This window comes from Podarcis filfolensis, assembly GCF_964270895.1.
Source record: "Podarcis filfolensis genome assembly, chromosome: W".
NCBI classification, from domain to species: domain Eukaryota; kingdom Metazoa; phylum Chordata; class Lepidosauria; order Squamata; family Lacertidae; genus Podarcis; species Podarcis filfolensis.
In genome coordinates this window covers 22851796-22879271 of record NC_139619.1, presented here as the reverse complement: position 1 = coordinate 22879271, position 27476 = coordinate 22851796, and the positions used below count along the sequence as shown (strand labels likewise).

General features: G+C 49.5%; 1 long non-coding RNA gene across 1 annotated transcript; it reads left to right on the top strand.

The window, feature by feature from the left end:
• The first annotated feature begins 9199 nt into the window (after positions 1–9199).
• On the top strand, positions 9200–25782 carry LOC310753885. Its single transcript, XR_014543490.1, has 2 exons — positions 9200–9849; positions 23783–25782. It is a non-coding gene; the product is annotated as an uncharacterized lncRNA (long non-coding RNA).
• The last annotated feature ends 1694 nt before the right edge of the window (positions 25783–27476 follow it).

The window sequence follows — 27476 nt, the reverse complement described above, 5'->3', positions numbered from 1 at the left end:
CGGTTGTCAAGCCTTTAGGTATGTGGCCCTGAAAGCGAAGTTATGGCTATGGCTCAAGCTCTGTTTCAGACCGGTGGGTTTGGCCCCCTTGATTCTGAGGGATAACTTTAAATCTCCATGGGAAGGGGAGATAGTGGAGGAAGTGCAGAAGTGCGGGTTGTCCTCCCTTTATATAGAGTCCATGACGTATAGCCATGCAAAGGCAGTGATCACTCAAAGATTAAGGGATATTGCCAGACAGGAGGACATAGCCCGTGTAAAACCTGGGTTGTTTCTGGGGGAGCAGTTGTATCGGGCTGCTCCAGCTCGCTACCTGGCGGATATCCACTATGTGGAATATCACAGACTATTTACTGCGGCTAGGCTGAATGTTCTTGACTCGGCGGTTCTGAAGGGAAGATATGGAGGAGTCCCATATGACCAGAGATTATGCCACTGTGCATTGGGTGAGGTAGAATCCACAGAGCACATCTTACTGAGCTGTGCCTTCTACAAAAATTTAAGACAGTTCCTTATAACTCCATACTTACCCCAGCTCAGTTCCCGACAAAGAGGAAAGCAGACAGCATATCTGCTAAATAAGTCTTCAGGGAAAATAACTTTGTCAGTGGCTAAATTCCTTTTCCTGGCACTCAAGTGTCGGAAACGTATAACTGAATGCTTTGATGTGGGTTATCTGTGAGAGGTCTAGTACCCTAACCCTACCTTATTTATGTACCCCTATGATGTTACAGTTTATAATTATTGTGTAATGTTTTATTTCTGACTATCGGTCGAATAAAGGAAATTGATTGATTGCAAGGAAAAAGCTTTTTTTCTTTCATTAGCAAAGCTCCTTTGGGGCCCAGAATAGCTAAGCTGAGGAAGAAGTGGCTGGTATTACTTGTTTGTTCTTGGTCCTGATCTTGCCTGCCCTTGCACACTCCTGTTGTCTTTGCATATTTAACCAGCACGTCTGTTCCGATTGGAGTCCTATTCCTGCAGTTCCACATCCTTCTCTTTGGCACTTGGGCATTAGGTTCCAGGAGCTGGACCTGAGCACAGAGGCTTTCTTCTACTTGGACTCGACAAAGGAGCAAGAGTGGCTGACAGCTGTGGAAAAGGCTTTGTGTTCCAAATCCAAGTACAAGAAAGTAAGTCCAACCCCACCCATTTCTTCAGCAGCCAGACAGCTGTCAGGAGCTGGAGTGAGGAGGAGGAGGTCAGCAAGAAAAAACACCTGGTGTCAGTGGTGTTTTATTCAAAAGAAGCCAACATTCTTTATTCAAAGAAACCCAAACCGTGCAGGCCTCATGATCACAGAAACCTTTCCCAACAGGTCTTGCCCCAGTGAGGTAGTTGTGAAGGCTGAAGGTTGCTACCCTCCCACCACTCTCTGAAGTCTCCTCCTCCCCCTGGTCCTTCCCAAGCAACCTGAGACTCTGACACCTTGCCTGTCTTTGCTCCCTCCTCTTAATTTCTCTGTGTTCTGGGAGACCAGCAGGGAGGGGAGCTGATCGCAGCAGGATGGGGAGACCCCTTGGCTTCTTCAGCAGCCTGCCTGATCTCTGCCTCTTGACCCCCGCCTCCAGCCTTCACTTCTGCCTCAGATTCTGGGCTGCTGTTTGCCACAGAATCTTCCTGCCCTCCTGCCTCTTCAGTTTCCAACACCTCCTCTTGCTCACAGTCTGCTCCCTCTTCTCCCTCGGACGACCCCCCACCAGTTCCCTGGCTCTGAACCTTCTTCCCTTAGGGGATCCCCAGTTGGTGCCCCCTGCCACTCCTATCTGCATCGAGCCGGCACTGGACAGCAAGCAATGAACAGAGCTGGTAGACATCCCAGTACCTTGCATCTTCTAGGTGCAGCTGGTGCTCATCTTTGTCAGGAAGGACCAGCTCAGCCGCATCAAGGAAGTGATGAGGGAGACAGTGGGCACAGGCAACATGGGGAAGATGGGGAGTAGACCCTGACAGCGGAATTCCCTACGTCGATCTTTCTGTCTGTCTATCTGTTTTTCTAATCTCTGCCAACCAGTTTCCCCCTCTTTCCTGCTTGCTCACTAACAGCCATCTTTGCTCCGCCCCTGCAGGGTAACAAGGGGTGTGTGGCTGCGAGGTTTGTCTGCAACAATACCAGTTTCTGCGTTGTCAATTCCCACCTTGCTGCCCACGTGGAAGACTTTGAGCGCTGAAACCAGGATTACAAGGATATCTGTGCCCAAATGAGCTTCCTGCCCCCTGACCAGGGTCTGCTGCAGCTGACAATCATGAAACACGAGTGCGTTTCGAGGACTTGGAGGGAGAGAGCCTTGGCTGATGTAACTTGTTGGTCTCCGCTATCTGAAGAAGCAAATTGAGTCATGTTTCTGTAACTTTCCTGCCTGTGTGTAGCTCAGGGTAGGCAGCATTTGTTGTTGTTTAGTCGTTTAGTCGTGTCCGCCTCTGTGTGACCCCCTGGACCAGAGCACACCAGGCCCTCCTGTCTTCCACTGCCTCCCGCAGTTTGGTCAAACTCATGCTGGTAGCTTCGAGAACACGGTCCCACCATCTCGTCCTCTGTCGTCCCCTTCTCCTTGTGCCCTCCATCTTTCCCAACATCAGAGTCTTTTCCTTGGAGTCTTCTCTTCTCATGAGGTGGCCAAAGTAGTGGAGCCTCAGCTTCATGGTCTGTCCTTCCAGTGAGCACTCAGGGCTGATTTCCTTCAGAATGGATAGGTTTGATCTTCTTGCAGTCTATGGGACTCTCAAGAGTCTCCTCCGGCACCAGAATTCAAAAGCCTCAATTCTTCGGTGATCAGCCTTCTTTATGGCAGGCAGCATAGTGCTCTCCAAATGTTGATAGACCAAAATTCCCATAATTGCTAAGAACTGGCCTTGCTGACTGGGGCTCATGAGAGTTCCACTTCAGCAACACCAGGAGGGTGCAGTGTCGGCGATCCCTGCTGCTGCAGCTGCACCACTAAGGTTTCTACTAGAGCAGCCAGTAGAGAGCAACATAAACCGAGTGGCAGAGATGTACTAGATTAGATTATAGCAAATGTGGGCAACTGCTCCAGTGATCGGGGTGGGAGTTGCAGTTTGTTAAGGGCAGTAACGCGAAAGCAGAGTCGCCATTTTGCATGGAGAAGGTTCCAGGCTCAGTCACCAGTGTGGGCAGCTAGGGCTGGGCATGATCTCTGCCTGAAAGCTGCTGCCAGTCCATGTAGTCCTTCCTGAGCTTGATGGGTCAATGGTCTGCCTCAATATAAGGTAGCTTCCTATGTTCCTGTGTACTACAGCAGGGTTTGGAGGGCCACAAGCGCCCTGCCCATGAATTCAAGAACCAGGGGAAATTCTAAAAGTCTTTGCTGAAAGGACATCAAAGCAGGGGCCAGGTGAACCTCTTTGGGAGATTATTCTGAAAGGTCGGGTGCCATGACTGAAAAGGCCCTGCCATACTTGAAAGAGCAGGAGTTCCCTGGGAAAGGGATTCTAGTCAGTGGAGAGGCAGTGCAAAAATAAGTGGGCCTTCTTCTGGTACCCTTTTCCCAAACCTTGAAACACTTTAAAGGCCAAATGGGATACTCTGAATTGGGCCTAGAAGCAGTTCAAGAGCCGGTCTAGTTCACAGAGCACTAGCCTAATATGATCATACTGCCGAATCCTAGTTATCAGTCTTACTACATATTGCAGGAAGTGGCAGCAGGCTGCCCCCCGCCCCCCGACCCTGTGAGCTAGCCTGTAGCTGTGGTTTCTTTGCTTTTTTCCAGCATTGTCATCTGATCACTAAAAATGAGCTTCAGAGACTTCTGACCTACGACCAGGTGAGAGACATCTTTGTGTTATATGTGGTGGTTTAGGATATTGCCCTGTTTATTTCCTTTGTCTGGGATACCCCAGCCTAGGCTAGAGAAACCACTTTCAGGCAGTTAGGAGCAAAGTGTAGCTATAACATAGGATGACTGAGACTTCTACAAATGCTTTTTAAGGTTGCAGGTTTGTGCAACCTGAATTAGAAGCAAGTCCCAATTAAGTTGGAGGGTTGCCTTGGAATAAGTAGGACTGCTCTGCAATTTCCCAGTTAGAGGACTTTCCTAGCTCAGCACACGCTCCAGATGTTGTTGGACTCCCATCAGCCCCAGCATAGCTGCTGTCCAGCAATATCTAAAGGTCTAAGGTTTCCTGCTCTAGGTTTTGCATCTGTCTGGAAAATCTGTGTTGCTCACATGTTCTTATCAGCAGATACTTCCATTAAGTCCAATTAAATTGCTGGTGCTTTTTGTTTTACATTTTTCTCTCCAAGGCTTGTGTGTTCATCATGCTGACGACCTTTCTCCCACTTGGCATAAGGATCATTGGTATTTTGTGCTGAAACAGAGGCCTGATTGCTGTACCTTACAGTGGATTTAAGCTCTGTGAGCGTAGTCATGCCTTAGCCCTTTGAGAAGGATGCTGCAAGGAAGGCAAGGGGGGGGCAGCCTCAGACTTCCAACATATGCAAAACCATCATAAAACATTAAAAACTTCCCTAAAGGCTGTATAGTTACTTATCTCCTTGACATCTGACGGGAGGGTGTCCCACAGGGCAGGTGCCACTACTCAGAAGGCCCTCTGCCTGGTTCCCTGTAACTTCGCTTCTCACAGTGAGGAAACCGCCAGAAGGCCCTCGGTGCTGGACCCTGATCCCTGGGCTGAACAATGGGGATGGAGACACTCTTTCAGGGCTGAGGCCATTTAGGGCTTTAAAGGTTGGCACCAACACTCAGAATTGTGCTCAGAAATGTCCTGGGAGCCAACGTAGGATGCAAAAGGATGGTTTTGCAGTTGCTCATACTGTCGGGGGTGTATTCTGGTGGTTGTTAACAGTTTGTATGGATTATTGGTACATATAACATTGTCTATTGGAGGTATAGCTAACCTGTGGTCTGCCAGATGTTACTGAGCTGCAGTTCCTGTTGGCTCCAGCCATCATGGCCAGTAATCAGGGATGATGGGAATTGTAATTCTGCAGCATTGTGAGGGCCACGTGTCTGTTACTCCTGAGTTAGAGGATTTTCCTGTCGTGTGATGCAGCAAAGTAATTTAAGATGACATGGGACAAAAATGCACAAGCATCCTGTAACTTTAATAATTGGGTATAAGATAGGATTTCAGCAGGTATACCCCTTTTTTTGCACTTGGCTAACCTACTAGTAGGGACGCGGGTGGCGCTGTGGGTTAAACCATGGAGCCTAGGGCTTGCCGATCAGAAGGTCGGCGGTTCGAATCCCTGCGATGGGGTGAGCTCCCCTTGCTCTGTCCCTGCTCCTGCCAACCTAGCAGTTTGAAAGCACGTCCAAGTGCAAGTAGATCAATAGGTACCGCTCCGGCGGGAAGGTAAACACTGTTTCTGTGTGCTGTTCTGGTTCACCAGAAGCAGCTTAGTCATGCTGGCCACATGACCCGGAAGCTGTACACCGGCTCCCTTGGCCAATAACGCGAGATGAGCGCTGCGTACCCAAAAGACAGCTTTTGCTGATTTCACAGAGGGAGAGATCAAGTTCATCCCGACGTACAAATTCGACTCTAAAACAGATCCTGCTTGATAGTTGAGCCTTTGTAAGTAAGTCCTCTCAATCATTCTTCTGCAAGGCTTGTTTGTTTTTCCTAGTCTGCTGAGATGCTAGTAGTGTCCTGCCTTTCCATCCTCCTGAGCAGGCTAGTAACAAATGGCTTTCTGCTAAGCAAGCTGTTGGAGGAGGGCTAGAGTTGAGGGCTGGGCGGACTTCCTTTCCTCTGCAGCCAGAATGGACACCAAGCCACGGAGGAAGAGAGAGATCCAGCTCTCCTTCACCTGCTCACTTTGCTTGCATGGAATTCTGGGTTGCCAAAAGCTGCTAGGCGAGTTGTGAAATGCAAGGCTGTGATATGTTGTCTTCCTCAAGCCATCCCTGCTCAAAGTCTCTGGAAATGTTTTGGCTCCTTTTCCACAAGCAACCTTTCCCCCACATTTGTCCTGATAACCAGCATCCTCTGTTTCATGGTGTGTATCAGCAGAGAATCCTGTTTGTGTCAAGGAAGTCTGGGAATTAGACTTGGTGCTCTCTCAAGATGAGTCTGCCAGGGCATAAGAGCATGAGAGCAGCCCTGCTGGATCAGGCCATTGGTCCATCTGGCCCAGCATCCTGTTCTCACATTGGCCAATGAGATGCCTCTTGGGGAGCCCACAAACAGGACCTGAGTGCAACAGCACGCTCCCCTCCTCCAAGCCATACTGCTTCTCTTGGTGGAGTATGTTCTGTGGCCATTATGGCTAGTAGCCATTGAGCCTCACCATCCATGATTTGGCATATTCTTGTGGTTCTTGACAACTGTCAGAAGCCACCTAGGCCTGCTAGTTTCATTGCTCTTGCTGTGGTAATGGGGAAATCAAAAGGACAGGCGGAACATGTAGTGACGAAACCAGAAAACGGCAGGCTCCTTTGGGCAGCATTTCAGGTGCCAGAAAGGGTCTTTTGGATCACTGAAAAAATAGTGTCTGAACAAGAATAACGGGGCCCCTTGCTTTGGGGAAGGATCATCATTTGGTGGTGTGCCATATGCTTTGTATGCAGAGTCTCAAGTTGTAAGGCACCTCCACCTGAAAAAGGATTGGGCCACAGAGAGCTGCTGCCAGCCAGAGTAGACTTAATTAATGAATTGTGGGGTTGGAAGGGATCACAAGGGTCATCTAGTCCAACCCCCTGCAATGTAGGAATCCAAACTGGGGGAGGTCAGAAATTCATTCTGACCTGGTAGATGGCAGCTTTTGATTTCCTGACAACTCTCTCCATGAGGCAAAATGCCTGCACACCTGCAAGGTCCGCCCCTTCAGAAGTTGGACTCCCAAGCCCCATCATCTCCAGCTCTTGACCGTGGTCAAGATCACAGCCCGTGTGTGGAGCCAAAGTTGGACTGTGTGAGCCTTGTGTGTTGCCTCAGCCAGTCCAACTGTCTCCTTGCAGTGGGAAGTGCCGTGTGCCAGCATGGTGTGAGCCAATCCTCTGGAGAGGAGGCAGCGTGAATCAGCTCAGCTACCGAAGCCACATGGAATTGAAAAGGAGCGACCACAAGCCCGTCAGCTCCCTCTTCCTCACAGGGGTAACACCTGCCCTGGCCAGGGCTATCGTCTATTCAGGGTTTTTAGTTGCCTGCTATGTGGCACCTCCTCGAATCTGGGCAGGCCCTGACCAACAACCAGGCCCCTTTCCACAGAGCTCCTCCTTGGCCAATGACTTCCGGTGCAAGGAGTGGGCAGGTTTTGGCTCTGTTAAATCCCTAGGCTTCCATTCTCCACTGTCCTGAGTACACGCTGCTCCTGCAGGCATGGCAGACCACATGGGCTGAACTGTATACCTTAACCGTTGGCTCCATTCATGCAATGGAGCTTCTGTGGTACTTGGCTTGGAGCATTTGGCTTCAGCCCATTGGCTCTGGAAGTCACAGCCGCTGCCATGCTGGGGAAGCTCTCAGAGTTACAGTACTTGCCTCTTTCAGGGCTGGGAACAGGGGGGTGCATCAGGCCTTTCTGCTCTTAACTCATACCCCCCCTTTTAGTCCATAGCCCCAACAAATGTGCTCTGTCCCCCCCCCCCATAGGTGAAGGTTGTGGCTGACCGACGGTACCGGAAAGTGTTTGAGGATATTGTTCAGTTGATGGACAGGATGGAGAACGAATTCCTTCCCTCCCTGGAGGGAGGTAAAGACGAATAGGATCCTCTCCAACTCCTTAAAGAGGGTTTGCTGCAAAAAGACCAGGGGGGAAAGAAGCCCTTGGCCCATCTAGCTCAGTCTTGATTTCCGGGGGATCTCTCCCAGCCCTACCTGGAGATGCTGGGGATAGAACCTGGGACCTTTGCATGCAAGGCAGATGCCCTTCCACTGAGCGGCAGCCTCTTCCTCGCAGGCAAAGACTCCAGGGGTAGCCAGCGTGGTGCCCTCCAGATGCTGGACTACAAATCCCATCATCCCCAGCCAACATGGCCAGTGGCAAGTGCAGCAATATCTGGAGAGCCCCACGTGGACCTGTTGCATGTGCAGTCCCCTAAATGAGAGCCCTGGGCCAAGGACAAACTTTCCCCTGGAGCACGTTTCCTTGCCTCTGCTGAAGGCAAGCACTCTCTTTCCTCCCCCCCGCCCCCCTTTTGCTCTGCAGTTTCCGTTTGAGAATGTGAAGTTCCGGCAGCTGCAGAAGGAGAAGTTCCAGATCACAAACAATGGGCAGGTCACCCTCCACTTCTCCTTTATCCCCAAGCTCAGTGACAGCCAGTATTGGAAGCCATGGCTTCGCGCTGAGCCCTGCAAGGGATACTTGGAGCCCAGCAAGTCTCTCTCTGGATTGCCCCATGCTCAAGCCTCCAAGGGCCATACGTCAAAGCAGCTGAGCCCAAAGTGTAAAAGTGTGTGTGACCAGCTTTAAACACACACACACACACACACAAATGAATTGAAGCCAAACAATGCTGGAGGGTCCCAAAACACCTTTTGGCATCGCAGGGAACCAGTGAGAGCAGTCCGTCAAAAAATTACTTTTTTTAAAAAAAAAATGCGTATTTTTATGTTGTGGAGGCACAAAAATATCTTGGGGAACATATAGAACTAGCCAAACTTTTAAAAACTCAATGAAATGTAAACTAAAAAAGAAAGTTACATTGGGGGCGCAAAAATCCTTTCCCTTTTTATATTCTTTCGTTAGGATCACTTTCTCTTACCCCCAAGTATCCTGTCACCATCTTCTGTGCAGCTGCTGCTTTGGAGGACTAGAGAGGAAAGTGGGGTGGGGGTGGGAACTGAGTCGCTTCTTTTCCTAATTCTTGAAGTTAAGGTTTCCCCCATACACCTGTGAGAACAGGATGCTGTACTAGATGGGCCATTGGCCTGATCCAGCAGCCTCCTATTGTGTCCTTCTGTTCAATTATTCACCGTCTTAACTTTTAATTTACAGACAAGCCAACTTGGCTGTGCCAAAGAGTGTATCTACCTGACCTCCTCCCGTTTTAGGTGAGACGGTGGACATTTCCTTGGATGTGTACGTCAGCAAGGAAGAGAAGATTGAGGCTATCTTTGTCCTTCACCTTGACCGTGGCAAGGACTATTTCCTCACCATCAGTGGGAGCTACCTACCAAGCTGCTTCGGGACCTCCTTGGAAGCCTTGTGCTGGATGTCTACCCTTCCCACGCTGCTTGCCTGCTTGAAAAACAGCTGCTCTTCTGTAGCACCCTGCTTGTGGTTAACGCTTAGCTGGAATGAAATATTCAACGCAGCAATAGAGAAATTAAAATAATTTATTTGTCAGACAAATAAATGAGAGACACAGTGGTATATGGTTACCAAAGCTCTGCCCACTCCAGCCCTGATGGCCAGCACTTATATTTCCTCAGCCCAGCCCCCTTGCTCCTCCTTTGGCTGCCTCTGTCCAATCAGCCTGGTTGAAATTCCTATTGGCTGTTTGCTAGAACCAATCATAAAAGATACACCCATTTCCTATTGCCTTTTATGGGAGACAAAGAGCTATATTTCCTTCTATCTATAAATGGCAAATAAATAGTCATATATCTTACATTTGCCTCTACAAGGCACCTTAATTAACATTTCACCTTTTGCCCTATTGGCCTATTCACTGCAAAACAGATGGCTAAAACAGATGGTGCATGGTTTTTTTAATTTTTATCTTAAAGAGATCTTGGGTTCACCTTCTCACACACCATCTATGAAATAAGAATCTAACATAAGAATCTAACATTTCTTACTTTCTAAATCCTTTGCATAATTACATTTAAGCCAATATATTTCATACATTAACATATATAGATTTTTAGAAGCAAAGGCCTTTTCAAAGTAAAAAGGAACTTAGTAAAAACTAAGGACTTCCGGTCAAGATGGCGGCAGGCTAGGCAGTCAGCCCCAGAGCTCAACAAATTTTAACTGAGTTTTAATTGATTTTATCTCGTTTTAACTCGTTTTAGACCAAGTATTTTATTTTTCTTAATCACAACTGTTTCTTTTAACCTGGAGCTTGAGAGCAGAAGAATGTTGAGCTGTGAGCAGAGAAAGTGCCGGATGAGTCAGCGTCTTGCAGATAAGGAACAATAGACGACACCATTAATCTTGAAAGCCTGTGACTCCCACGGCAAAGGAGCTCAGCAATTGGTTTTAATTACTTGCCTAGAGCAGCAGCAACCTTGACGCTGCCCTGCCCGCCCGTCACTCGCTCACCGGGTCTCTCCACAGTCTCACGACCACCCGAGGCTGAAAGAAAGTGGTGAGAGTGGAAAGCTGCGAGGCTGCGAGGCTTCGGGTTGCTGAAATTACACTCCGAGAGGTGAAGAAGAAGTTTTCGGCAGAGAGGGGTGAAGTAAGAGGAGACGGAAGTTTAAATCAATCAAACAAAAGCCTGGAAGTTCACAAAGCGGTGAGACCTTCTGTTCCAAGTAAAGCCTGCCTGCACTTTTCCCGGAGACCGAATAGGGGAGGGACGGGGGACTGGATAAAGATTCAAATTGAGAGCCCTTCCCTTGAACAATTGATCGTGAAGAGGGCTGAGCTGGGAATGATCCACTTGAGCCCTCAACAGGGGTAAATCTTTATCGGAACTTGACTCTTATTATAGCTCCTAAACGAACTGCGGAGAAATCCCTGGAGTTAAATACTCAGCTGTATAACTAAAATCACTGACTGCGGTAGGAAGTCCCCTTCTTCTCTCCTTTATTATTTACATTATTTAGTTTATATCTACTGTAGCTATGGGCAAGAGGAAACGCCTCAGAGAAGCAGAGGAATTACTGCTTCTCCCTAGCCCTAAGCTACAAGCGAAAGAAAGAAGAGACGGGTCAAATTTTCAAGCAGCAGTTACTACATACAATAGATTTCTCCCACTAAGTGACGTGGATGTAGCTAATAACATTCCCAAGTCCCAAAATACCACCTTACACGCTTGTAATCTAATGAGCACTCCCATCAAGGGCGGCCCCGATGTGGATGGGAAAAAGATCCGGGATAAAGAAAACCAGCTGGGAAATGAGTCTTCCCATTTACAACTAGTCATTAGGACACTGGACTGTATATTTAAAAAGATAGACTTTCTGACGTGCTCAATTTCCAAGCTAACGGAAAAAGTGATGGATATGGATGCCAAAATTGCCCTCAAAAATAACTACCAGAGGGGACCTCCAGTGATAGCCCCACCAAACTCTGGGGCAAAGGGGTTGGGAAAATACAAACTAAACGATCTCATGTGTAAGCAAAATCTAACATTGCAACCTAAGAAGGTATGCCTAACGATAAGGTCTGAGATATGGGACTGGTCAAGCTTGGAAGGAGCTAAAATTGCCCTAAGTAAAATCCTGAGAATAAGCATAGTTCATATTGATCTTCATGCTTTACTTCCGCTAACTCAATCAAATGGCTCTTACAAAGTTATCTTAGCCTTCCGTTCGCTGAGACTACCCTTATTAATAATAAGACAAAAATGGAAATTTATAAAAATAAAAATCATACCCACAAGGGTTTTTGCGGACAGCATAGTAAAACCACTACTTGTGGAAAAAGAGAAAGAGATATTAGGTTCAGAAACAAGCTCTACAAAATCGTCAGACAAAGAGATGTTGCTATCCCCACACAGAACGGAGGAGATTGCCTGCAGTCCACAACCAGGAACGATCTTGGGTGGTTCCAGAATATCCAATGATGAAAGCGCCCTTATGAATTCATTTGACGAATTACAGACACAAGAAAAAGAAAAAATAATAAATAAATTAGACAAATTAAGGATGAAGATGTCTCAGGCCAAAAGCAAAATAGGAAACAAAGAAATTCAAACCAACAGGGCCATTGGAGGCTCAGTGGACCTTCTCAAATTTAGCCCACAGCCTCAAAATAGGTCCTTAAAATCCAAGGCAACGATACAGACAATCGTCTCGCCACCCCCATTAGCTAATCTGGAACCAGCTCCTCCTGCACCTGCCGGAATGGTTATACCTACTAAAGAACAGCAAAGTGTAAACAAAATTTCGACACATTCCTCAATGCCTGACCTGGAGTCATCATTATCGGACGGAGAATCTCTAGCTGACGATTTAGAAGTTCAATCCATTACCGATACGGACTGGACAGAAGACCCCTTGGGCCATATAAATAAGATTATATACCCACGGAAGGAAAATCCAATAATAGTTAAAACTTGTACTGACTTAACCTCTGCTCCCTTAGGTGATAAGTTCTCTGATAAAATAAGGGATTTCAGAGAGGAGACTAGACCAAACCAGGACACTACCCCTATAGGATCGGGTGAGCAGAGCATAATTACAAATAGCTCAAGAAGCACACCTGTGCCAAAAGGAGAGAAGTCATCTACTATTAGGCAAAGGAAAATCACTGACTTCTTTAAATTTGACAACCCACCAAGATCAGCGTTCCCCCCTTCTCCATTGTGACTACCTAAACCTCAGTCAAATCCTCTCCCGTTCTCCCTTTTAAGCTGGAACATAGCAGGCTGGAAAGGGAAAAAATCTGACCCGGACCTTGTAAAACTAATAAACTCACACCAAGTAATTCTCTTGCAAGAAACATGGGATGAGGGGAGAGTAGATATTAATGGTTTTGATGTTACATCATTACCGGCATGCCCGTCTACTAAAGGAGGCCGGCCTAGTGGAGGATTAGTTATAGCAATTTCCTTGAAAATACAGGCAAAACTCACGCTTGTAAATGCTTCCACCTTTGCAATTACAGCCCTGATTACGGGGAAAAACTTTGAACTTGTTATAACAAATGTTTATCTTCCTCCTGGAGGCAACATTGCAGACTTATACAATAAATGGGGAATCTTGGAGGAACATCTTACTCTTTGTCACTCCAAATACCCCAATATACCCAATGTTATTGCAGGGGACTTCAATGCTCGCATTGCAACAAACTGGGAGTCCTTAATCAAAGCCAAATGGTGGATAACCCCAGAATTCACTGATGACCTCTCCCTCCATAATCAAAGACTTTCCAAAGCCAAAAGGGTAAATGAAGCAGGAACCCTTCTTTACCAATTAGTACTACGTCTAAACTTAGTGATTCTAAACGGGAACTGCCCGCCTGACGTACCGGGTGAGTTTACACACATAAGCTCCTCTGCAAACAGTGTCCTGGATTATATGTTAGTATCTCATGACATATTTCCCAAATTTTCCCACTTTAAAGTTGAAAATATTCAACTGAGCGATCACCTACCGTTGGTCGCCACAATGACTATAGACTGGACCCCAGATGGAGACAGACACCCATCACATTTGATTACGAACTCAGCATTGCAAATTAAAAGTATAAAATGGTCCAAACTACAGGCCCAAAAATACTCAGCATATTTCCAACAAGGACTAAAACAAGCATACTCAGGCTTAATTGAGGATCATTATGACTATGAACAAACTCTAAGACTATTCTCGAATCTGTCGGAAGATTTAACGTCTTTTTTCTCTGTCCCGATGCATAAAATAAATCGAACACAAAGGAAGATAGGTGCACTGTGGTTCAATAGTGCTTGTAAACAGGCTAGACAACTTCTTGGTAACATCTACAAAGAGTATAAAGCCTCCGGGGCAACGGTCCTGCCAAAAGAATATTTCCAAGCAAAATCGGCCTACAAGCAAATTCAAAAGGGAGCCAGACAGGAATGGCAAGTGAATCAATGGCGGGCAATCATAGAAGCCTCATCATCACGGAATTCCAGACAATTTTGGCTCCTGGTAAATAAAAGAACTAAAAGATACCCTTTAACTATTATTTCTGCCCCGGTTTGGGAATCTTACTTAAAAAACTACTTTGCCACAACCGACTGTATTGCTAACACAAGAGATGAATTTCAAGACCAGCTTCCCCTCTGGCCCCCCACCGATCCGGAAGACATCCATGACTTGATCGTTAAACTCAAAACAGGGAAAGCGCCTGGACCAGACCTAATCCCGGCAGAAGCTATAAAATACCACGCGGACTGGTGGGCCAAAGTCCTGGCAACCATCTTCGATGCCGTTAACAACTCTGGAATGATCCCGGAAGTATGGAAGGACGCTGTTATCGTTCCAATCCACAAAAAGGGCTCACCAGATGACCCGGGGAATTACAGAAATATCAGTCTGCTCTCAATAGTGGGGAAACTGTATGCCCGCTTCCTGTTGAACAGACTTATTCAATGGGCCTAAGAGAAAAAATTAATTGGGCCCGAACAAGCTGGATTCTGCCCAAAACAGTCAACAATTAATCATATTCTAATTTTACAGCATCTTGCCTGGAAATATTCCACCCCAAAGGGTGGCCAACTCTGTGTGGCATTCATTGACCTAAAGGCAGCATTCGATAGTATCTCCAGGAGCATCCTCTGGGATAAACTCACCCGCTGGGGCATCGACAGAAGGCTTCTCTGGCTAATAATCAAACTCCATGAGAACTCAGCGGCTAGAGTGAGACTCACCCCGGAGGGTGATCTCACCAACTCAATTCCCATTAACAGAGGTGTCCGACAGGGTTGTATATTGGCTCCATTCCTGTTTAATTTGTTCATAAGCGACATGAGGACTCCCCTAATAGAGGCTCAAGAAAAGATTCACGCACCACGCCTAGCACTTTATCGCTGCCCTTTGTTACTATATGCGGATGACGCAGTCATCCTTTCTTTTTCTAGAGTAGGTCTTATGAGGGCCTTAAAAAATTTTGGATCATATTTGTCAAGGCTGCCCAAGGTCCCAGCTCACAAAGGACCAACGCTGCTTTGTTGTTAAATACAAAAGGCTTTATTGAAGTTCAGTTTCACTTCCAGAGCCGCAGCGCGCAGCCCCACGTCTCAACTGTCAGACCGCTGATGACCCTTCTGAATCTCCTCCCCCTGTACACCAATTTAAGACCCTTGCCTTGCTCCACCTTTTCCGCTGCTCCTTCCTCCTCTGGGTCCGCCTGCCCACCGGGGTCTCGCCCTTCCTAGCCTCTTCTGACGCTGATTCCCCTGAGCCTTCTCCCTCCCTCCGGCGGGCTTTAGGAGCTGGTTCCCCATCCGGGTCTCCTGCTGTCCCGTGCGCCTGTACATTTGAACTTGGCGCGCGCGCCCAGCCAGCAGTTTTCCTCCTAACCGTTTCACTGCTGCTGTCACTGCTTCCCCCTTCGGGTGGGCTAGCTGCAACTGACCTCCCCTCCATTCCCCCACTCTCCGATGGAGGCGTGGTCAGCCCTGACTTACTCTCCCTCCCCTCCGGAGGAGACGCTGGCCCTGACACATGTGACTCTTCCCCCCCACTACGCTCTGGTGGGGAAACTGGTCCCGATTCTCCACTGTTGCTTTGGGGTTCCCCTCTGGCTCCTTGTTTCTGGTGCGTCCCCCCTGGGACCCCCCTTGCCCTGACCATCGGAGCCCCCTTCTGGGAATCTTCTGATTCGCTGGAGAAGCTCCTGGAATCTCTCGGGCCACTTTCATAGTCCCCTACGCTTCCCTCGGATTCTTCCCCTTCGCTCTCCAATTCCTCTCTCCCCAGTGCTCCTGCTCCTGATTCCCTGACATCCATCCCCCCCTCGAAGCCCCCCCTTCCCCCTCCCCCTCTTCGGGTGTGGGTTCCGGGTGCTCCAGTGCTGTGGGTGTGAGTGCGGGATACCATTCTTCCCCCCCGGTGTGCAGCCGGTCCGCTGGATCTGGCCAGACCGCAAAGGGCTCGTCGACGTCGATTTCTTCTGCTTCCATCTCTCTGCTGTTGTGCTCGAATCCAGGATCCTCCCCCAACACGTCCATGTCCTCCCCTCCCCTGGGTACCTCTGGTGAGACTGCATGTAAAGGTCCCTTCAGCAGCTCCCTGCGCCACCCCACCTCCGGTTGAGTGTCCCACCAATAGGAGCGATCTGTGTCAAACCCCGAGAAAGACCCCTCCGGGGAGCTTGTTTCCGGCGTAGTCTGCTCAGCTGATGAAAAACCCTGGAACGTGCTGGCTGAAAGTGTGGGTGTGAAAAGCCAGTCGTCGAAATACTCTGCCGGCATAGGTCTGTGTGGGAAGAGTGCATGGAACTCGTCTTTGAGGTAGTGCTCCTCCACGGCATAGCACGGTACCCATCTGTTGGCGCTGGCTGGGGTACCTTCCCTGGCGAGGAGATACTCCACCCCCTCTTCTCCCCACCTCGAGTCCAAAATCTCCGTGACCTCGTTGAGTGGCGTCGCCCTCCGTGACCCCTCCCTCATTGGAGATTCGTTGAGTGGGTGTGGCGCGTTCCCTGGCGCCTGAAACCTGTGGGGTGCCCTGTAGGGTGTGAGCACTGACCTATGAAAGACTGGATGCATTCTGGAGCCCTCCGGGAGTGTCAACCGGAAGGCCACTGGATTGATTTGCGCCGCGACCTGGTAAGGCCCCAGCTGCTTGTGTTTGAGCTTCCTCTTAGCTAGCGTCCTGGCCGGCACTGCCTGGGCTGCTAACCAGACCCAGTTCCCCACCTGAATGTCCTCCCCGACTCTCCTGTGCTTGTCCGCCTGCATTTTGTAGGTGTGTTTCGCCAGTTCCAATTGCCTTCGGAGTTGCTCGTGGACCTCCTGTAACTCTGCTGCTAAGTGCTCTGCTCCCCTTGGCTCCCCCTCCCCCCGTGTCTCCAACCCCGGGAAGGTTCTGGGATGCCGCCCATTATTGGCAAAGAACGGTGTCACTCCTGTAGACCCGTGCTTCGTGTTGTTGTAGGCAAACTCGGCCAGCGGTAGGTAGTCCACCCAGGTCGAGGGTTGTTGATTGGCGTAGCATCGCAGGTACTGCTGCATGATGGCGTTGACCCTCTCCGCCTGTCCGTTGGTCTGCGGGTGTCGTGCCGACGCTAAGTTGATCTTGACGTTCAGGATGCCCAGCAGCTTCTGCCAGAAGCTCGAGACGAATTGGCGACCCCGGTCAGACAGGATGGACCGCGGCAAGCCGTGAGCCTTGAACACGTGGTCTATGAACAGCTTGGCGGTCTGTTCCGCTGTGGCCACCTTCGCGCAAGGAATGAAGTGCACCATCTTGGTGAACATGTCTACGACCACGAGTACGGCTGTCTTGCCTCGCGAGCTGGGCAGATCTGTGACAAAGTCCAGGGCCACTCTCTCCCACGGTTCGAACGGCGTCTGTAGGGGTTCTAGCAGACCTGCCGGCTTCCTGTGTACTGGCTTGGCCCTTTGGCAGGTGTCACACCTGGAGACGTAATCCGCGACTTCTCCCCTCACCTTGGGCCACCAAAAGTCTCTGGTTACCAATTCCGCCGTCTTGTCCTTGCCGAAGTGCCCAGCGCTGGGCGCTTAGTGTAACTGCTGCAAGACTTTCGCGCGGAGGTCGTCTCCGGGTACGTAGAGAGCCCCTTTGCGGATGAGCAGTCCGTCTCGTATCTGGAACTCGTCGTCCTTCGCTGTGCCTCTTCGCACCTCCTCCATCTTGGATTGTGCGAACGAATCCGTCTGCAGCGCTCGACGCACCGCGTCCAGGTCCACGGCGGCTGAAGCGCACGCCCACGCTTTCGGTGCGAAAATGTGTTTGGCCGCCACCGGTGCCGCTTCCTCGAGATACTGTGGTTTCCTGGAGAGCGCATCCGCCATGACGTTGTTGTCTCCTGGGATGTATTCTATCCGGAAATCGAAATCCGCAAAAAACTCCGCCCAGCGGATGTGTCTCTGGTTCAGGAACCGCGCCGTGCGCCAGTACTCCAGGTTCTTATGGTCCGTGCGCACTTGCACTGTGTGTCTGGCTCCGACGAGGAAGTGCCGCCACGCCTTGAAAGCTGCATGAATGGCCAGCAACTCCCTGTCCCAGATGGTGTAGTTCTGTTCCGCCTTGCTGAGTTTTCTGGAGTAGAATGCGCACGGCCTCCAGTCCCCTTGCGGATCTTGCTGCAACAGGACGGCCCCCACCGCTCTGTCCGAGGCGTCCGTCTCAACCCTCATTGGTCTGCTGGGGTTTACATGTAGCAGCTGTTCTTTGGACGCGAAGAGACGCTTGAGTCTCTGAAAGGACTGCTCCGCCTGGTCCGTCCAGATGAACTTCTTTTTCTTGGAGCTGAGGGTGTCCGTGATGGCCGCCGTCTCCTTCGCGAACCCTTTGATGAACTTGCGGTAAAAGTTGGCGAAGCCGACGAACTTCTGGACCTCCTTCCGTTTGCGCGGGCTCTTCCAGTCCAACACCGCGCGGACCTTGGCGCTGTCCATGGCGAGTCCCTTGTCGGACAGCTTGTAGCCCAGGAAATCCACCTCCGTCATGTCGAACTGGCACTTCTCTAGTTTGGCGTAAAGTCTGTGCTCCCGTAGCCTTTGCAGGACCTCCTTGACGTCCCTCTCGTGAGCCTCCTGCGATTCCGAAAAGATCAGGATGTCGTCCAGGAAGCAGACGCACTTCTTGTAGAGGAGTCCCGCTAACACGTGATGCATGAAAGCTTGGAAGGTATGGGAGCCATTTTGCAGACCAAAAGGCATTACACGATATTCATAGGTGCCTAAAGGTGTAAACATGGCCGTCTTCCACTCATCGCCCTCCCGCATGCATATAAGGTTGTACGCCCCTCGTAGATCCAACTTGGTGAAGAGTCGTCCCTTCCTCACCGTCGCGAGCAGGTCGTCGATCTTGGGCATGGGGAATGCTGTGGGCTGTGTCCTGGAATTTATGAGCCTATAATCAACTATGAGTCTGCGTTGGGGCGTGTCCTTCTTCTTCACGAAAAACACGGGACTGCCCCCCACTGCTTTGGATTCTTGGATGAATCCCCGCTTCAAGTTGTGCTCTATGAACTCCCTGAGTTCTTGCAGTTCGTCCTCAGACATGGAATACAGTTTTCCAGTCAGCAGCGTCGCCCCCGGCAGGAGGTCAATCTTGCAGTCGTAAGGCCTGTGAGGAGGCAGCTTATCCGCTTCCCTCTCGCAGAAGACCTCCAAAAACTCCTTGTACTTGTTGGGTACCGCTTGCACCATGCCTAGGTGTAACTGCGGTTCATCCTCCTGCCCCTCGTCCTCCTGGCGAGTCCGGATGCAGTGTTCTGCGCAGTAGGAGGAGCAGAAGGTCAATTGCCACTGGTACCATGCTAATGCCGGGCTGTGCCTATCCAGCCAACTCATACCCAACACTATGGGCGTGTCCGACAGGTGAGTGACGTTGAAGCTGATGACTTCGCGGTGGTTTCCAATTTGCATCACCATAGGCGGTGTTTGCTGTACCACCTCTCCTCCCAGTAGCTTCCTGCCATCGACCGTGACAACGTTTAGGGGCATCGTGGCTGGCAGGAGTGCTATGCGATGTTGCTTGATGAAGTCCACTCCTACAAAGTCTGCGTTGCTCCCAGAGTCAATGGTAATTGGTACTTCCAGAGTGAGCCCATTGGGCAGCTGGAGCGATGCGGTGAGTTGCACCACTGGTTTGGGTGGGAGGGGGTCTGTGGGCTGTAAAATCTCTGGGGACTGCTTCACTGACTTGCCTGGTTGGGCCGCAGTGGCTCTGTTTCCAACCAGGCTTCTTCTTCCCCTTGCAGGTGTTCTGGCTGCTGACCTGTTCCATTTACTGTTGCTGAGGCTGCAGTGTGCTTCTGGGGCCTCTGGGGACACTCTTTGGCCATGTGCTGTGCACTGTCGCAGATGTAACACTTCCTGGTCCCTCTAGGAGCTTTTGCCTTGACTGCTCCCGGTGTTTGGGCTCTGCTGGCAGTCTGAGCCCTGGCACCACCTATCTCCATCGGCTCTTCCCCCCTCCCCAGTGGAGGCGTGGATAGCGCCTGCCCTGTCTCTCTGGGTAAGAAGGGGGTTGTCCTGGCTGGCGTGCTTGCCTTACGTCCTTCCTCCCTGCTCCAAGGGCGTTCTTCCAGACGCACTCCAATCGCCAGCGCTCTTTGGGCAACTTCTTGGGTGCTTTTGGGCCTTTCTCCTCTTGCCAACTCATCTTTAACGGCCCCATTCAACCCCTCCCAGAACAGGTCTCTGACTGCAATGGAGTCCTTTTCCCAACCCAGCACGTTCACCAAAGCAAAAAAGCGTGAGTGATATTGTCTCACCGTGGCTTTCCCTTGTTGCAGCCCATGCATCTCCCTCCGCGCCACATCCACATCTACCGTTGATTTAAAACAAGCGTCCAAAGCTTTGATAAATGCATCGGAATCTTGGAGGGCGGGGTCATTTTCGCGCCACAAATTCCACAGCCACGCTTTAGCTTCCCCATGCAGATGAGTAATTATGAATCCCACTTTCTCTTCCTCATCTCTAAAGTCTTTCCGAAGCAAATTGAGCGCGTAAACTATGTCGGCTCTAAAGTTGGGGTATTGCTGCAGGTTCCCGTCGAAGTGGGCTACTATGCTGCCCCCCCCTCTTCCCGAGGCCAACTCCCTCCGGCTTGGATCCTGGCAGCCCCTCTTTGCCCCAACGTTCCCACCTGGTCCGCAGGTCCTGGCAGAGCACTACTGCTTCTTCTTCTCTTTTCCTGGATGCTGCTACTTCTGCGTAAAGCGTCGTGACTGCTTTTTGCAGTTCTGTCACCTTCTCCTCTGTAGTCATCTTTGCCTATCTTCGTGAGCTCGCAAAACACCAAGTCTTGCCCCTCGCTGCACCAACTCACGCTGCGAGGTTTAATTCTGATTGATGGAGAAGGGTCATACTGTCAAGGCTGCCCAAGGTCCCAGCTCACAAAGGACCAACGCTGCTTTGTTGTTAAATACAAAAGGCTTTATTGAAGTTCAGTTTCACTTCCAGAGCCGCAGCGCGCAGCCCCACGTCTCAACTGTCAGACCGCTGATGACCCTTCTGAATCTCCTCCCCCTGTACACCAATTTAAGACCCTCGCCTTGCTCCACCTTTTCCGCTGCTCCTTCCTCCTCTGGGTCCGCCTGCCCACCGGGGTCTCGCCCTTCCTAGCCTCTTCTGACGCTGATTCCCCTGAGCCTTCTCCCTCTCTCCGGCGGGCCTTAGGAGCTGGTTCCCCATCCGGGTCTCCTGCTGTCCCGCGCGCCTGTACATTTGAACTTGGCGCGCGCGCCCAGCCAGCAGTTTTCCTCCTAACCGTTTCACTGCTGCTGTCACTGCTTCCCCCTTCGGGTGGGCTAGCTGCAACTGACCTCCCCTCCATTCCCCCACTCTCCGATGGAGGCATGGTCAGCCCTGACTTACTCTCCCTCCCCTCCGGAGGAGACGCTGGCCCTGACACATGTGACTCTTCCCCCCCACTACGCTCTGGTGGGGAAACTGGTCCCGATCCTCCACTGCTGCTTTGGGGTTCCCCTCTGGCTCCTTGTTTCTGGTGCGTCCCCCCTGGGACCCCCCTTGCCCTGATCATCGGAGTCCCCTTCTGGGAATCTTCTGATTCGCTGGAGAAGCTCCTGGAATCTCTCGGGCCACTTTCATAGTCCCCTACGCTTCCCTCGGATTCTTCCCCTTCGCTCTCCAATTCCTCTCTCCCCAGTGCTCCTGCTCCTGATTCCCTGACAATATTGTAACGCAAATGCCCTTGAGACTCTGCAAAGCCAATTCCTACGTCGGCTCCTAATGCTCCCCCTGTGCGTAAGCAACGCAGCCATGCGACTAGAATTGAAGGTCGCATCCTTAGAATTGAAGGTCGCATCCTTAGAAACTTGCCTGTGGAAGCAAGTCTTCAATTACTGGTTATCATTGTGGCATAGATTACCAAACCATTACCTTGTCCAATGCTTATGGCGAGATGAATTCTCTAGCCTTTGGACTAGTAGAATTCATGCCAAACTCCTGAGTTATGGAATCTCTCCCTCAGATTCCCTAAAACTAGACCAAATCACTGCTCAAAGACTGATCCGCCAAAGACTGGATGACATTGATTTACAGCGAAATTATACGCTGGGGGGAGGTGTTTGTTCGCCCCAGAACATTGGTATCACTTTAACTTACTGCGTTCCATCATACCTTTCCTCCCTTTCGACTGTTGCCCATAGACTGGCCTTCACCAAAGCGAGGTTTAACGTTTTTCCCTCCAATGTCCTGAGACATAGGTTCTCAAAGGGCCAAGCCCCCGCCGTGTGCGAATGTGATAAGGTGACGCCGGAGTCGCTCCAGCACATTATGTTCACTTGCCCCTTGTTCAATGTGACACGGGCAAATTTGTTGGGCTCAATCATACAGAAACTAGAGGGTACCCCACCAAAATTCCACCTTGCCCAAATCTTGCAGGACAAGGATACCCACACGACCCTGAAGGTGGCTAGGTTCCTAGTTGCTGTCCTTTCCCAAAAGCGACGCCAAGGAGCACTACAAGCAAATTAAGGCGTAGTATGCCTTTCCATTTTATAGTATTTTATTGTTATAGTGGTGTTTTAGCGATTGTTTTTTTTTATTATTTCCCTACGGCACAAGCTGTTATTTAGGTGTTGTTTTTACCTGTATGGGCCTATGGCCGTAACAAATTTCTCATTTCTCATTTCTCCCTTACAATCAATTATGAAAAATCTAAAGTCCTAGTTTTCTCAAAGAGCCGGAAACTCCACAATTGGAGAATTGACGGGAGAGTCATCGAACAAGTCTGTAGATTTCAATACTTGGGAGTTTGGTTACAACATAACCTTAGATGGAAGGCCCATGTAGCCTATGTTACAAACAGAGCTAAAGCTATCTCCTTGGCGATCTTGCGATTTTTCTTCACCGATGGGGCCCTTCATATCCCATCGGCGCTGAAAGTCTTCAAGGCCAAGGTGATCCCGACAATTGCTTATGCCATCTCAATTTGGGGGACTTTTGTCAACTTATCTCACTTAGAGGTTATTCAAAATCAGTTTTTAAGAGGGATATTGAAACTGCCCAACTGTGTAAGTAATTCAGCGCTACGCATAGAACTTAATATTGTATCCCTGGAAAACGCTCTGTGGAAGCACATACTTTGTCACTGGTTATCTCTATGGCACAGTCTCCCAAACTTGTACTTGATACAGTGTATGTGGAGAGACGATTTCCAGAGCCCATGGGTAAAAAATTTACAACTGAAAATTACGGCAATGGGAATCTCCCCATCCAAATTACTAGAGCAGGATATAGTTCCAGCTAAAAGAACAGTAACCTGTAAACTAGAGGGGATGGACTTGCAGCAGAAAATGGTCTTGGGCAATGGTACCTGCTCACCTTTAAACCTTGGTTTATTACCCCTCTTAAGGCTCCCAAACTATTTGAATTCCTTGACTTCTTCGGCTCATAGATATGCCTTTGTAAAGGCAAGATTCAACACCTTCCCATCGAACGTGCTGAGAAATAGAGTCTCCAATGGACAGATATCGCTCTTATGTGATTGTAATTGTGGGGCACCGGAATCGTTGCATCACATAATTCTTGACTGTGCTTTTCACTCATCGGCCAGGAGCAAGTTTCTTGCTCAATATCTAAAGGGAATTGCCGATGATACGAATGAAGCCAAACTGAGATATCTATTAAATGATGATGACCCCCTAAGATCACTCATGGTTGCCAGATTCTTGATCAGCGTCCTATCCCTAAAGAAGAGAAACGGACTCCTGTGCGGCTCGGATAATCCCTTTAAACTATGATCTATGTTTTAGGTTGTAATTAGGTGATATCACCATTGATGTCTTCTACTAATTTATGAGCAGAGGACGATGTTTATGTTACAAATTTATTGTAATGTATGATGTTGGTCTTTTGTTTTTGCTTTGATTTGGTTTTTGTCTGTTGTTTGTAAGTTTTGGCAGTTTTAAATTTGGAGGTTTAAGTATATTATGTTGGTATGGGAAACTGTCGTGTGATGGGCCAATGGCCGTAATAAAGATCAATACAATACAATAAAAGCTAAGTTCTCTAAGTCCTCTAAGTTCTCTAAGTTCTCTGAAGCTTCAAAGCAGCTTCAGAGAGAAGCCTCTTTCCCTAGCCAGCTGCTGTTTCTATTAGCTCTTGCCCTTTTAACCTTATGAAAATGTGGCTCAAGTTTAATGGGAGGCACAATAATTCTTACTATTTACCAACTCTTAATTGTGTGGGGTTTTTTTGGGGTTTTTTTTTTGTTGTTTTTTTTGCAGCTTGATTGTATTCTGTAATTTGTATGGTCAGTGTGACCTTTTGCTCCCAGCCTGTAATTTCCTTTTACAACCCTGAAATACTGCTATGGATCAGTGGGGCCCTTGAACAGGAAGATAAACAGCTGCCAGAGTATTCAGCCACCTGCTTTATGCCTGGCATGAGAGATACAAACATTTGCAAATATATTTTTTAAGCTCATTTTAAATTACAGATCTTGATCAGATGCCTCATAATACAGATCTTGATCAGATGCCTCATTCCCCCCTTTCAAGCTCAAGGACCTTCATCCCAAGTGTCCTTGATAGCTTGACCTTCATCATATTCCTGAGGTAAAGCTCTGTATAGGGCCATGATATGAGGTAGAGTTTCATTTGAAATCATCTTGCTAATTGTACTTCTAAAACATGAAATGATACATGGCACCATACATAAAACCATTACTACTACCGTCAAGAAAAACAAGCAAGACAATAGTATCCCTTTGAGTCCCGCAACATTAGGTAACCAATTGGTGAGCCATCCCATATCCCATCCTTCCCATGTTTGTACTGGGACATGTGCTATACTCTCCATCTTTGTGGCCAACACACGGATTGCCTCACCATTATCAGAAATGTTAAAGCAACAGGCATTCCCTGTCAAGTTCAAGACTCCACATAGGCCTCCCTGCCTGGCAAGTACATAATCCATTCCCATTTTCAGCTGCAAAATGGCGGCTCTACTTTCATCCAACTGTTGTGCAATAAGTCTCAAACTCTGGGCCGTTGCATTGGTTACAAGTTCCACTACTGCTTGCAATCGAATTATTCTGTTTAGATTATAAATAGGATCCCGTGCCCCTTGTATGAGCTCATCAGGATTCCAGGAGGCAGGTTCATAATAGGCTATAATGCGCTCTGGTGGCCAATCATCAGTATCGCTCCAACTTTGGGTACTTCCTCCTGCTATATGAGAAATATCAGCGTTTCTTCGTGTACGCTTGGCTGAACTAGTGGGCATAATCCACATTGGTGGTAATACCCATCCCAGGAAACAAGTCCCACTCCATTTGGAAGGGAGTTGCTTGTATGCCCATTCTCCACATATCCACCACAACCATCGGGTCTGAGGTTTTTGGTACGTGGAGTGCATAAGGCGGAATATCAAAAGGGGTATAGAGTTCACAGTGCAGTATGTTAGATTGCCTTTTGCTGTCACAGTTATGTTCCACACCATTTTCCATGCATGAATAAAAGGAGATGCACAGGGCAAGGTATTCCGAGTTCGATAGGTAGTACCGTTTGCCCAGGTTTGACTATTCTTAATATAATCCCAAGTATAGTGGCAATGAGAAGAGCCTACCATGGTAGAATCAGCTGCATCTGATGATTTATGTACACAGAATTCCCCTTGCACAGGTATAACTTGTATTGGTTTAGTTGAGTTCCATCCGGGGAAATTCTGTACTTCTGTTTGGTGTGGCATTTCGCTTACCATACCAATGGCATTTAATGGTATCGGTAATAAGGGCATACCTCCCTCTGAATCATCTGGCCCAAGAGAGCAAACAAGGCAATTGGTCCTATTTGTAACATTGGCTACCATCTCAGCTAAGCCTACCCACATATTGTGGTCATGGCGGAATCCATATTTAGCAAATTTGGTCAGATTCAAGGACCCTTCCCCTTCCCAAGGGATCAGGATTAACAATAAAATCATGTTGATGTCTAGTATATGCATTCCTTCCACAAAAGATTACCTTATTGTGATAGCAAAAAAATATTAGCCCCAATATAATTCCCCCAGTGACAGAAATGGGGAACCACCAAGACCAAAACATATATCCCGAGGATCCCCAATGAGTAATATCCCTGATAATTGTTCCACAAGGGGGGGTGCAGTCAATCAATTGTATAAGAGAATCTTCCCGTTCACAATCGCTGGTTCAGACGCTCCTCAAGCTTCAGGCGTGCGCAGGTCAGCCAGCTTCCAGGTTGTGGCTGCAGCAGGCCGGTCGTCTAATGTTGCCCGTGACCTAGCCCGTTCCCCGTAGGGCTAGATACAGGGGTCTTTGGAGAGAGTCAGTTTAAAAGGATTAGAGGGGTCACCTTTGCACCTCCAACTGCCTTCGGACTTCTTCAAACGGGAGTGATGAATCCAGGGGGTCACCTCAGCTACCTTCACCGCTGTTGGAGTAGAGAGCAAGACGGTGTAAGGTCCATGCCACTTAGGTGCAAGTGGATCGCGTTTCCACTGTTTCACCCATACGCTATCGCCAGCCTGGAACTGATGAATCGGCTCGGCAATGCTGCACGGCGTGCACTCGAGGGCCCACCTGTTAAGAGAAACAAAAACACGGGAGAGAGATTGCACTTGTCCCTGTGTCACATGGTGTCAGAGCCGCCCGAGGTCCCAGCTCACAAAGGACAAACGCTGCTTTGTTGTTAAGTACAAAAGTCTTTATTGAAGTTCAGTTTCACTTCCAGAGCCACAGCGCGCAGCTCTACGTCTCAACTGTCAGACCGCTGATGCTCCGTCTGAGTCTCCTCCCCCCAGACACCAATTTAAGACTCTCGCCTCACTCCACCTCTTCCTCTGTTCCTTCCGCCTCTGGTTCCGCCTGTCCGTTGGGGTCTCGCCCTTTCTAGCCTCTTCTCCCGCTGATTCCCCTGAGCCTTCTCCCTCCCTCCGGCGGGCTTTAGGAGCTGGTTCCCCATCCGGGTCTCCTGCTGTCCCCCGCGCCTGTACATTTGAACTTGGCGCGCGCGCCCAGCCGGTAACTTTTCTCCTGACCGTTTCACTGCTGCTGTCACTGCTTCCCCCTCTGGGGGGGCTAGCTGCAACTGACCTCCCCTCCGTTGGAGGCGTGGTCAGCCCTGACTCACTTTCTCTCCCCGCTGGAGGAGACGCTGGCCCTGACACATGTGACTCTTCCCCCCCACTACGCTCTGGTGGGGAAACTGGTCCTGATCCCCCACTGCTGCTTTGGGGTTCCCCTCTGGCTCCTTGTTTCTGGTGCGTCCCCCCTGGGAACCCCCTTGCCCTGACCATCGGCGCCCCCTTCTGGGAATCTTCTGATTCGCTGGAGAAGCTCATGGAATCTCTCGGGCCACTGTCATACTCCCCTACGCTGCCCTCGGATTCTTCCCCTTCGCTCTCCATTTCCTCTCTCCCCAGTGCTCCTGCTCCTGAGCACCTGACATCCATCCCCCCCTCGAAGCCCCCCTTCCCCCCTCCCCCTCTTCGGGTGTGGGTTCCGGGTGCTCCAGTGCTGTGGGTGTGAGTGCGGGATACCATTCTTCCCCCCCGGTGTGCAGCCGGTCCGCGGGATCTGGCCAGACCGCAACGGGCTCGTCGACGTCGATTTCTTCTGCTTCCATCTCTCTGCTGTTGTGCTCGAATCCAGGATCCTCCCCCAACACGTCAATGTCCTCCCCTCCCCCGGGTACCTCTGGTGAGACTGCATGTAAAGGTCCCCGCAGCAGCTCCCTGCGCCACCCCACCTCCGGTTGAGTGTCCCACCAATAGGAGCGGTCTGTG